Source organism: Rattus norvegicus, chromosome 15 (genome assembly GCF_036323735.1).
Source record: "Rattus norvegicus strain BN/NHsdMcwi chromosome 15, GRCr8, whole genome shotgun sequence".
In the NCBI taxonomy this organism is placed as follows: Eukaryota; Metazoa; Chordata; class Mammalia; order Rodentia; family Muridae; genus Rattus; species Rattus norvegicus.
In genome coordinates this window covers 87,389,343-87,402,497 of record NC_086033.1, presented here as the reverse complement: position 1 = coordinate 87,402,497, position 13,155 = coordinate 87,389,343, and the positions used below count along the sequence as shown (strand labels likewise).

Below are 13,155 nucleotides of genomic sequence, written 5' to 3'. Positions count from 1 at the left end.
TTTCTTTGCACATCAGAAATACGCCAGCAGAGACGGTTCATGAGGGAAATAGGAAAGCAAGTCACATTTGAGCACACAACAAATGCTCCCAAACCTTGACCCACTACATGCAACAGTCAGTGAGCAGCGACCCAGCACCCAGCGATGTAAGGATGGCCAGGCACTGGGGTCCTCCCACCTCGTCCCCGTCCATCCTACCGCGGGATGCTCCATTTCCTGCACGCAGCAGGTTTTTAAACAAATAATAAAAGGAGATTTGCATTATCATTACAAGCTAGTACCCGAACAACGGCGCAGAACAGATGACACACTTACTGTAATGTCCCATGAAGCAAAGTTCCCATCTAGAGAGAGGCACTGTTTGATTATTCCACTCCCCTGAAAAAGGGTTAACCATTATGAAGAAACATTATGCCAGACATTAGCAGACAGCCTACTTAGAGATTACATTTTTTCCATACATGATAAATCCTGGGTAAACCTGTTTTTCTTTTTAAACACCTTGCAGAGTGAAGCCTCGCACTGCATCTAGTTGCCAAAGCACAATCAATATGGAAGGAGCGGTATTTTATGATTGGAGAAGTTGTTGTGTTTTTGGTGGTGAAATTCATTATTTAGTATCTGAACCCTCAGCATCTCAGTATCATTTATTCATAAAGTCCCTTTTTGCCAGGAGGAAATGGATACAGCTGTAGAGAGGGAGAGAGAGAGGAGAGAGAGAGAGAGAGAGAGAGAGAGAGAGAGAGTGTGTGTGTGTGTGCATGAGAGAGAGGGAGAGAGAGGAGAGAGGGAGAGGGAAGTGAGACGGATTGATGATATTGATCAGGCACCATCTTGAAACAAAGGCTAGGTGCTCTATTTTAGTTGACAACTGTGACACATAAAAAACAAGCACAAGAGGGGGAAGGCTGGGGCCTTGAACATCACAAGCTTTAAAAAAACGTTTGAAGAAGCCATTATGACAAGCCGATCTGGAGAAGCTGCTGCTGCAAGAAAAAAAAATGTATTCAGAAGAGTCATTAAAAAATGATGCTTTGTTTGCCTTGTGAATATGAGGTTTCCAGCTTGCTGCAGAGCTCGCACCTACAGAGGAAATGAGAAGAGCTGCACACTGGCTGCAGTTACGTTGCTTTCTTTCCTGGGGGGCAGGGGAATGGTGGAAGGCCGGGAAGGGGTAATGGGGAGAGGAAGGGCCAGCACTGTCTTTCCTTTAAGCGTAAACGTATTTTTCCTGAAGCGTGACTTTCCACATTTTCCTCATCGGTCCTCAAAAGAGTTGACCATTTTCATATCGGATTCATTTATTCCTCCTGAAGTGGTTGAATAATTTAGATGCCTTCAAAGGCATTAACTAACACCACCGCATCCCTGTACACTTTTAGTACATTGTTGGAGCAGCACCCAGCTCCTGGCGTCCGATCACAGATGATATTTTCTGCTGTCCAATCATGTGCATGGGTGGATGCCACAGGGGAATCATTGAAATCAGACACAGGCTTGTTATTTGATCCATCCAGAAGGGGGCTTGGAGATCTGACTTGCAAGTTTTGTGGGTCCCTTTCTAGACAGTGGTGTGAAGCTGTAAATGAGAGTGTCTTGGCCGCCCTCCAAGCCAGCCAGGAGTTGAGTTCGTGTGTGTGTGTGTGTGTGTGTGTGTGTGTGTGTGTGTGTGTGTGATATGTATATATATATTACATATGTATTATGTAATATATCCTAGCAGAACTTAGACCCATGGAGCATGGTTCTATATCACCTTTGCTACTGCCTGTGCTGGTAAGACACAACGGCGAGAGCATATATAGGTCAGCAAAGGTTTTGCCCAGTACAATGTGCTCATCCTGGGATGAGTGACTAGGACAGAAGGAAGGAAGAGATAATATCCCTTTGCTTTGCATCTCCAGCTTCCTCATGAGCATTTGGTTGGATGAAAGCATTTCATATTCAGACTGACTGGTGGCAAACAGCCTTACTGTGTGACTTGAGAACAGTTTCCTCTCTCTGAACCTTTGGGTCTACACCTGAAAACTATGAAATGGGCTTTGGTGCAGAAGTTAATGAGATTCATGATACGCTCCAGGTTCGTACTAGTGTGGCCATTGCAGTGGCAGTAGTCCAGTTTTGTTGTTTTGTTATTCCTAAGAGGTGACAGTCTCCACATTGTACTTCGGCAAATCTCATGGGGCAGACAGGCGCTCGTCTAGTGCCAGAGCAGTGCTGTCTGTCTCACGTTCCCAGAAGGCAGTATTGGTGCTGGACAGAAGGGGACCAGTACTGACTTAGGAACAGTTTCACCAAAGTTTGATCGCACTGCTGTGTGGTCATCCTATCAACACCAGCCAAGTTTTCTCTTCCTGTGCAACAACTTTGATTCAGGAAAATAACTAATGCCACTCTGTGTTAAAATATATTGCTAAGACTTCACCCTACCCAAGCTATCATTCCAATTTCCTGAGGGTCTCTCCTCCCTCTCCCTCTCCCTCTCCCTCTCCCTCTCCCTCTCCCTCTCCCTCTCCCTCTCCCTCTCCCTCTCCCTCTCCCTCTCCCTCTCCCTCTCCCTCTCTCTCTCTCTGTGTGAGTGAGTGTGTGTGTTGTACTGTGTAACAAAAGAATCAGAAAAGACTCTGGGATCTCCTCCTGTTGGGTGCCTGGATCTAGCAAAACACATTAATTACAATCTTCCTTCCTTCGGCTCCCCGTCTTCTACAGCACATGCTAACCTGCGCCAAAGCCGTGAGCAGAGACGGGCTTTCAGCTTGCTTCCCTCCTGCCTGTTGGAAGGTCTGTGTGCAGTTGCTGGTGCTGCGGTTTGTACGTGAAGAACTGTTTTGCCCTTGCAAAGGATCATGCATTAAAATTTATATCTGCCGGTGTGCCATTTTGGGATACTCTGGAACCTGCAGGGAATAGGATTAAACCAGAGGTCCTGAGTCCTGTGGAAATGTCTTCAGGGTTATCTTCCTTTCTCCTCAGCTTGTCTTCCATGAGGGCCACAGTCTCCGCCATCTGTAGACACCATAGCCACCACCATGAATTAGTGTATCACGGCAGGTCTGGAAATACTGAATCAAGTAAACTTTCACGGAAACTTCTGAAGCTGTGAGCCTTTATAGATCTTCCCTACCTTAAGTTCTTTTCTGTCAGGCATTTTATTTGGTGATGAGAAAGTTAATGAACATACGTGGAGACTTAGAAAACTACAGACCAGGAAAGCCTCAGAGTCATTTACGCACACTGAGATAAGGTTCCCATTCATCTCAACATAGCAACAACCTGCTAAGACTTACAAGGTTTAAAAATGTTCCTTAGGTGTGTAAGACACAGAAAGAGATAGAGGGACACCGTAGGGACACTTTGACCACAGGACCTTTGCACCTCCTCTTTGCAAGGTCTAGTATATTCTTACACTAATAGTCAAACTGACATTTCACCTTTCCTTTATCATCTCTAATGTCATTCTCCTGTCAAAGTTAAGTTAAAAGTTGCAGTTCCTACCTCTATATTCTTTATTATTTTTTTGTTGCATGTTATATTAAGCAACATGTCTTTATGTATGACTATAAATAGATAATACATATGTATAAATATTGCCCTATTTCCTACTCCTGTAAAAGTTCCCTAAAACTCATATTTTTTTAAATAATATAAGTGAAAAGGGGCATTTTGTTTTACACACTTTAGTTTCATTCCCTGGCCTGACAAAAGCCTAGATAGATAAAGGTGTCACTTATTAATAATTAATCCTTTTACTAATACTCCCATCTATTTTAATCAAGTGACTTTAGAAATGTCTCTTGATAGCTTCAGGAGGGGAAGTCATTGCCAGGGGCACCAACTCTGGGATTAGAGAGTTGGAACATTGAACCCTACCCCTAAAGTTGAACAAGGAGAAAGAAGCTGGGAAGTTGAATTAGTGATAGTTGATGATATAGTCATCTAGTATCCCTATGGAATGAAGTCCCCTAGCCATGGAAAAGCACTCCGGGTTTGGAAAGCAAGTCAAGATGCTGGGAAGATGTGCGGTTGAGGAGGGTGGAGTTTCAGGTACTTCTTGTTCCATCTAGCCCACTGTGTCCCCAGCTTCTAAGTATAGACTTCATGAAGTAGTTTGTGTAAAACATTTAATATATGAGGTTTTGTATATTCTTCAGAATAAGCCAGGAGTCATTATCTAAGGAGTTTGTGTGTCTTTTAGTTGTTGGTTGGTTAGGTTTTGATCGTGGTTAAATCTTGTACCTGACATATAAGGAGTTTGTGAAATAGAGTGAGTAAATTCAGCTCTCCTCCTTACTGTTTCTCAACTTTCTTCTTCTTGAACTTTGGCCCCATTTGTGTCTCCTTCTCCTCTCCCAGCAATCTTTCATTCTCTACCTCCTCTTTTCTATCCACTGGCAAAGATATCGACCAGTCCCTCGTCCTCCGACTGTGCTTCTCCCTTGACTCAGTTTTAGACCTTCATAGGCTGCTGGACTGTGCGAAAATGGAAACTGCAGGTTCGACTGCAGCCTTGTGTTCCTGTTTGCCCATCAGTCATCGCACCCTCTCTGTGTGCCCCACACGGTTCTGCTGGTAGGACTTTCTATCACCGGGACCAAATTCTTGCAAAGAAGAAGGAAACGTTTAAAAAGATGAAAGACTTATTTTGGTTATGGTTAGAGTCTGCCTGTGATGGTCTGACTCCATGACCCCAGGCCTGAGGTGAGTTTGAACAACATCGTTTCTGAATATAGTGTAGCAGCAGAGTCCACCATCGCATAGTAGACAGAAAACAGAAAGAGAAGGAGCTAAGCACAGGATACATCTCAAAAGAGACACCTCTAGTAACATATGTTCTCCAGCTAGGTCCTAACTGTCTCTAGAACTCCTCAAACAACCCTGCCAGTAAGAAGAAAGGCTTGCCTTCAGAGCACGAAGCATAAGGAGGGATCCTTTATTTAAACCCTGTCTCACACGCTGATATTTCTACAGGCTTTGATTACTTAGAACATCCTTCTCCTGATTACTTGTTCTCTTTGGAGCTCACGACATTTCCCCCTCGTGTCTGAGCTCTCTTTCTTCTCCTCTGCAGCTGCTGTTTGCCCTTCAACAGCTCCACATTTTCTTAAAATAAAAATCATGTTGAATTCTCACTCTTACTGGCAAATTCTATTTAGTTCATGATAATAATCCCAGAACTTAGAAAACTGAGGCAGGAGAATTAACAGGAGTTCTGAGTCAGCCCGGGTTATAATATGCAACCCTGTATTGAAAAAGTAAAGTAAAGTAAAACGAGATCCCAAACCCGAACCCTGTATTTAGTGATCTCGACAAATAAGTTTACATCAGCAATGTAATAGGTGGTTCTTAAAAATCACATCCCCTCACAGGACCTGGAGGCCTCCTCCTCCTCCTTCTCTAAGGACCAGCTTTTGCTTTCCTGGAGGATATTATACAAGCTTCTAAGACATGCGAGCAACCAATAGCCCTACCTCACTATAACCTCTATGAACCACAACAATGACTAACAGCATGATCATCCTAAGGGTGGCCTAGTGACATTTACACCTTGGTGGTGACAGCTCCATAAATGGATTTAAGGCCTACTCGCATAAGAATAAAATGAAGCTGGATTCTGGAAAAACAGCCAGCTACACAGGGAATAGTGAGCTATTGATCCCAGAGAAGACCTGATTACCCCCAGTCTACTAAATGAGCACAATTCTTTACTGAATTTAAAATATGTATCCTTATATCCACTCGCCCAATAAACTTCTTTTTGCAAATACACAGATCATTACAGAAGACGGACGGAGAGTGTTACCACAACTGGTCACAGAGCAAAGGACAAAATGTTAGCGGTGCTCAGCCTCATACAATACACCTACAGATCACTTCTGCACCTGTGGTTCAGGGAACACTGTGGCAGAGGGCACAGGAGGATTGTAAGAGTCAGAGGACCAGGAAATCACCTGTGAGAACGTGTCTCCTCAGAATGGGAGGGAAGCGTCACCCGTGACTCCTTGGCACTGGGGCTGTCTAAATAAGGCCTGAAGAAAGACACCACCAGAAATGATGGCAGAGAGAGGGAGATCTCAAGGGCCCACAGACCACAAACTGCAGGCAGCAGAGAAAGGCTGAGCACCACAGAAATAGCCGTACACAGGGATAGGCCTCCCTAATAGGTTGTCCAATACTAAGTGATCAATCCAGAAATCGCATTCAGATACAAGGAATTCTAATCAGACAGAGTGGGTTGTATTTATATATTCAGGCATATTTTAAGAGAAAGCAAGGAGTAATGCATAGAATGGGAAAGATAAGAAGGAGAAATATATATATGTACATATATATATTTTCCCCTAACTGACATGTTATGAATTTTAGTATTGTATTTCTACCCACTGCTGTGCTTTACTGGTAATGGAGAAGTTGTGATATGGAATACAGACCCATACACTGGTGAGCCACTTCCTTAAAATGGAACTGGAAACTCGGTGTCATCATTCACCTCTTTAATCCCAGCACACAGGAGGGAGAAAAGGGCAGATCTCTGTAAATTCAAGGCCACTATTGCCTGCATAGCAAGTTCCGGGCAGGACAGGCTACATAGTTTCCACTGACCCTGACCCTTAGCTAAAATAAAAAAGAATTTGGTGCTACTTTAGTCTGTCATGGGTCCTTCTGTGCATAAGGAATATAACTCAGGGAAGTTACACGCCTTCTCTCAGTCCTCTTAGAGGATGACATAAAAGGCCACAGCCGTCTGATACAGATGTTGATTACGGGATTATAAATAAAAATAAATCCAGGAATAACACACACTCTGGTGTTCAATCCCTGCAATCCCAAGGGAAAGGGTTCTCTCTAAAGCTTTTGGGAAAAGGTAGTCTCATGCTGAGTTTCAAAAATGAGGAAGATTATCCAGTTGCACCAGGGTAGAAGGTGTAAGAGCCAAAGGACCAGGAAGTCAGCCATGAGAATGTGTCTCCTAGGAACAAGAGGGAAGCCCCAAATAACAATAGTCATATAAAAGAAGAAGAACTGTGCTGTGGGCAAGAAATTGTAAATGTTTAAATAAACAAACAAAGAAGCAAGCACATAAATAAATAAATATTAAATATTTTTAAAATGTAGATTTTACATCTAATATATTAGCAGGTTTTGTATACCAATGGGTGTAAACCTTGGGGTGGATCATGGAGGACATTGACTATTTCACTAAAAATTTTTAATTTTCTTCTATATTAGATATTTTACCATATTTATTAGTTTCCACATGTGTTTTATTTATTGCTTTGAAATGAAACAGACGAGACAATAGTGGCGATACCAAAAATTAAATTGAGGGCAGCATATTTAAATTCGTTTCTATGTTTTCTGATTACATATATTAGGTGGCAGATTTGAAATCTCCCTCACTCCAGGAAGTAGGAGAGGAAGAATCCCGATCAGTCGAGAGCTGAGGGCTCAGCATTGAAATGTGTTTTTACAACGTGTTCATTACATCTGTAACTGACCCATATAATAGGTTGAGCATGTTTATTACAGATATTAATTCAGAACGTCTACAGCATTAGGGTGAAGTAAGATGTCAAAACCATTTAGCGAAATCTATATTCCGATTAAGATTGCGTGCGCCGAGTTGCTCATTCACTCACATAGTCCCGGGCAACGACCATCCATCCTATGTTTACATTCTACATTTAATCACAAGGGTCCAGACCATTTGGTAAACTAAAACCGCCCATTGTTCAGTCACACCGGTATCAGTAAGTAAAGAAATAACGTAATACGAAGTATAGAAACCTGATAAAAATACATGGCCTAAAATAAATACCATGAACTCGAATTAATGATATGACTTATCTACAGCATGGAATTTTAGAGCTGAACCATCTGAAGAAATCAGGAAGGGACCTTGGCAATTCCTTCTCTCACCATTTTGTCTTACAGATAAAAAAACTAATTTCTATGGCTTTGGTTTTTTTCTGCTGGTTTCCACAATATAACAATATTATTTATAACTTTATGCCAGTGCTTGCAAAAATAATATATATTTTAAAGTGATAGGACAAGTATATGTGATTAAGGTTATATTATCACCACTATTTAGTTCAGAAATTAATATGGCAAGAGCTCCATCAATAAAACACCCAAGATGCTACCATGGTCACTGCTAGGGAACTGTCAGTGAATGTCAGGAACGCACTAAAGTCATTTGGGATCTAATTGGAGGCCAGCTCTTCCTACTCAATCCGTCTCTCACCTGCCTCTCTAAAGATCCAGTGCATCTGTTGATCTCTTCTAGAGAAAGCGCCAATGGCAAGCGTTTATTGCATGTGGAGGGTTCTCTGCAACACACACAAGGCCCCATAGCGGTCTCCACATTTATCTCTCATCGGAAATGCTTGGGAGCACAGATATTTCAGATTTAGAACTTTTATATTATATTTTGTAAACATAAGATTTATGGGTATGTGTAGACTTTATTACACATAACATAAAGATAATACATGACTGTGATCTTGTCAGGGGTGACCCTGCTGGGTGGCTCCCAGCTGAAGTTTTTAAGAATGTGTGACTAAAAATTTTGACAGCACTGAAGTGCCCAGCACAGTGTTGCAGATCCAAGTGGCTCCCACCGCTCATCTCAGATGTGGACATGCTCTGTTTCTGAATCCCAGGCTTTCTATTTGTTGGCTAAACACTTCAGATTTATTCATTCATTCATCCTGTCTGTCTGTCTGTCTGCCTGCCTCTCTGTCTTCCTCTGTCTGCCTCTCTCTGTCTCCCTGTCTTAGTCTTTCTCTGCCTCTGTGTCTCTGTCTCTGTCTCTGTCTCTTTCTGCTTCTCTGTCCTTCTCTGTCTGCCTCTTAGTATCTGTGTCTTTCTGTCTCCCCGTCTTAGTTTCTCTCTATCTCTGTGTCTGTCTTTCTCTCTCTCTGTCTCTCTGTCTCTGTCTGCCTCTCTGTCCTGTCTGCCTCTCTTTGTATCTGTGTCTTTCTGTCTCCCTGTCTTAGTTTCTCTCTACCCCTGTGTCTCTGTCTGTCTTTCTGTCTGTCTGTCTCTCTGATTTTATAACTAATTTTCAGAAATAACCATCCCCCAGTCCAGCAACACGGGGCCCAGGTAGGCAAAGCGAGCCTGATACAACCCCTGCCAGTAGCCATACAGCACGGGTGGGGCATAGCACTCTTGAGATGTCCCCACACAGCGAGAGGCCCTAGGCACCACTAAGTTGAACAAGTAAGTGGTGAAGAGATGGAGGAGAATGAGAAGCAGAAAGATGTGTATACAATGAAGAACTGCAGACTCAAGGGTGGTGAGGAAGAGCTTGGTCTGTGTAGCCAGTGATGCCACCTGGAACCATGGTGGGGTCCTGGTTCATGCTGCCACCTGGGCCTTATCTGAATCTGTTTGCAGCAATAGGAGTGTGGATGGGGAGTCTCTTACCACCAATGGCCAGGTGGATGTCCTAGTCTGAGCTTCCTCCTGGGGCCTTGTTGATGTATGAGGGCTGTGCAAAGGTGGCCCCACCCCTCATATGAGCATTGTGAGATAATTGGCCCTGAAGACATAGAGCAGGAGAGCTGGCCCTACCCCTCACCTATTGAAGTACTCTGGAGAATGGATGTCTCCCATCCATGTGACCACACATACATCATCCAGAAAGCAGAGTAGATCTGGCCCTGCTAGCATGGGCACAGGACAGCCGACCCTGAGAACATGAGAACTGGAGAGTTGCCTCTGCCGGCTGTAGCATTTGGTAACGTAGTTAGGCCAGTGCTGGTGAGAACACTCTGGTGGTGTGGGTGTGTGAGAGCTGGCAGGCCGACAGTTTAGATGCTTCTCAGGCCTAGATCCAGGGTTCTGAACTGGCCCATGCCAACATTTACCCCATTTAGAAACTGCTGGAGCATGTGAAAGGGTCAGTCCCACAGATCAAAAGCTGCGGGATCTCCATGAGATATCCAAGAGGAGCCCTGGTGAGGATCCAGTATTGATTGTGTAGCAGAAGACAGAAGCCTCAAAGCAGGCTCACTGCAATGAACATTTGCAAGTAAAATAAAAGTTTGCACAAAAGAGTGTACTGTGAGACACACTGTGACACACTGTGCTTCCACGGTGACATTTTTTTCTTTTGGGGATGGTTGCATACAAAGGAACAGGGAGAAGGGTGATTGGGGTATATGATGTGAAGTTCACAACGAATCAATAAAAAGTTAAATAAAAATATTTAAATATATAATTTCATGGTTATTTACTTTGAACACCTAAATACTCATAGCTCATGGAATGGAATATATATCATTTGAGGCATCTGCCTTGTTTATATTCTTAGCATTTACCACTGAAGCCTCCACAGCAGAGGTCCTGGAGGCTCAGATGAGTGACCTCTTACCTTCATCTCAATTTCCTTTCCCAGGTGACTCCTGACTGCCACTCTGCACCCCACTTAGCAGCTCGCCCCAATTGTTCATGCTCGGGGCTGCAGCCAATCTCTCCACTCCTTTAGCATACCAGGATGTCTTCCTCTAGCCTTCATACCTGCCATTCTTTGTGTGTGAGATGCAGTTGTCTGTTGGTAACACCAGGGGTGCCCTCCTCAGCTTCAGATCTCACTGAAGTGTCATAGGACCAAAGGTACAATTATATTGTTATTGTTGTACAGCATCTCATAATGACATACGAGTCTATACTTTGCTTTTCCATATCCACTACCTTGTTCTCAACTGTTTCCAGGGCTTTACGTCCCCTCTGTTCTGCAGAGAGGTTCTACAGATTGACATTCACGATGAGAGAAAGCGTGCGCTGTTTCTCTGATCTGACCGTCTCCAGCTGTGTCTACTTTCAGGACCATCTCACTGTGTTTCATCCTGGCTGAGATAAGTGTACAAACAGCACCACCCTTGTAGAGTTGTGAGGATCCTGTTTGCACTAACATTGATATAAATATAAACATCTTGGCACAGTGCAGATATATTCTATTGCCAAAAAAAACTCAAATAAGCATCTGTCAACCAATATTCAATAGGCTTTAAGGTAACATTTCTAAAAAAAAAATCTGTGGATTCTAGGATCTCCGGAGTTTCCATGCCAGTGTGTAAATATGTGCAGAAATTAAATGTCCTCCATAATAGTATTCTGATTAGATTTGAAAACCGCACCATAAGAACGGGCTTCATGGTACTGTAATCCCAGTCGAAAGTCCATGACCATGGAGGCCCTAACCCCTAGGTTAGAACCTGTTATGGTTATTTTACTAAAACATCATGCTGTCTGTTAATTTCTTTCTAAATATTTATGTTTATGCTTATAGATTTGGACTGCTCTCAGCTTTGGCCTGAGATGTTTCTTTCTGCAGTGGGCAGCGATATGGTATTTAACTAGTCAGAGTACAGCAAACAAAAACAACAACAACAACAGACCTGAAGAAGGGACATCTTTCCCAATATCCTTACCACTACCAAGCTTAGGAACAACAAAGACGAGGAGACAAGAAGAAAGAGCTAGATGACGGGGAAGCAAACTCTAGAGTCAACAAGGCTGTGGAAGCCATTGATTCGCACCAGGTTGGATTGTCTATGCAAGACCTGTGCAAGATTAGTCCAGCCCCAAATCCATCACGAATGGGAAAGTTGTTTTCCAGGCCTCACCCTTTACTAAGGAGCTATTAGCAGTTGATAGCAGCTTGTGGAGGGAGACTCAGTCTCTTTTTCTTTTTCTTCAGAATGTGGAAACACTGGTAGATTTCTCAGGCCAAATTGGATAATCCTATCTCCATGCACATATGCACTGCACTAATTGTACTTAGTGATCTCCGAGAGGGGAATGGAAATGGGGGTGCATTATGAAGTTGTGACGGGGGAAACATATTGGCAGGGAATTTATGGAAATTTGGAGGAGGAAAATGAGGGGTGGATATAGTCATAGTTCATTGTATACATATGTAAAATTCTTAATTATAAAGAAAAAGTATTATTTAAAAAATGTTCAACTGTGCAGGTCTAAGTTTTCTACAATGGGCTAGAAAATGAAGGCAACAGACAAATGTTTGGTCCCTGCTATGCTGCAGATGCATACTGCTATCACTTTATTCGTTTGTTTGTTCTCCAAAGGTACTTATGTAAAGGAGTAGATCTCAGGAGTCAGGGGTGACTCAGTGTGCATTGCTGTCTATATGCAGATGAGGGCAGGCAAAATATAAGGCTAGAGGCTGTGATTGGGCAATGAAAAGGGAAGGCAGGGCTAAGAGTTTCAGAGAGAGAGAGAGAGAGAGAGAGAGAGAGAGAGAGAGAGAGAGAGAGAGAGAGAGAGACAAGAGAGGAGACAGGGGACAGAGAGGAGAGAAGGATGAGAGGAGATGGAGGATGAGCACGAACTGGATCCTCATGGCTTGAAATAGCCACAGGTAGTTATGAATCTTGTACAAGAGAAATAGAATAATTTAGGGCGATTTGTCCAATCTAGTAGCACAGATTGTGTTTATATCAATTGAGTTTTGAGTTCTTTGAGTGGGCATTTTGTGAGTTGAGAATTTACTGACTGGTAATTTACAAGCCTCTGGAGTTTTGGTTTTACTGGGTTAAGGGGATTTGTGACAGCTAGCCACATGGGGTCGGATGGCTGGGAAGATACTAGCAGTTTGGAGGCAGGTGAACTGTGAGAAGTTGGGCTGACTGCAGCATGGGGATAACCATGGGGGCAGGAAGACCACCAAGGCCAGAGAGTAGCCAGTGATAGGATGGTTTGATTTTTAATAATTACATGAAACAAGTCAGGAAATGTTATGGACCACTGAGGTGGGATTTTATGAGAGGACCTTATATTATTGAAGGTTGCCTTCTAAAGGGATTGACATGTGACCCTTTTTTCTAGTTCATAAGGTGATGATTTTATCATGCATGTTTCACTCTGATGGTCCATCATTAGCCACCTTCAACAGAAGTCAAGTCTATGGGACTTTCAATCTCTATATTTCTGCAGTTAAAAAAAAAACCTTCTCTACTCCATAAATAGCCTCTGTATGTCTTTCATTATAGTAATAGATAGCTGATGAAGCACTTTTGTGTTTTTAAATATATCATTCTCCACTCTTTGGCACAACTTATACTTCTACCATTATCTTATAATCATTTTTGAGCAGTTACTTTTATGAAAAGAATCAAATAATAA

General features: G+C 42.8%; 1 long non-coding RNA gene across 2 annotated transcripts; it reads left to right on the top strand.

The window, feature by feature from the left end:
- Window positions 1–9,581: 9,581 nt before the first annotated feature.
- On the top strand, window positions 9,582–10,956 carry LOC102550315 (uncharacterized). Of its 2 annotated transcripts, none has more exons than XR_001841528.3 (3): window positions 9,582–9,965; window positions 10,406–10,623; window positions 10,723–10,956. It is a non-coding gene; the product is annotated as an uncharacterized LOC102550315 (long non-coding RNA). The 2 variants fall into 2 exon arrangements; XR_360161.5 differs by having other exon boundaries at window positions 9,584–9,745.
- The last annotated feature ends 2,199 nt before the right edge of the window (window positions 10,957–13,155 follow it).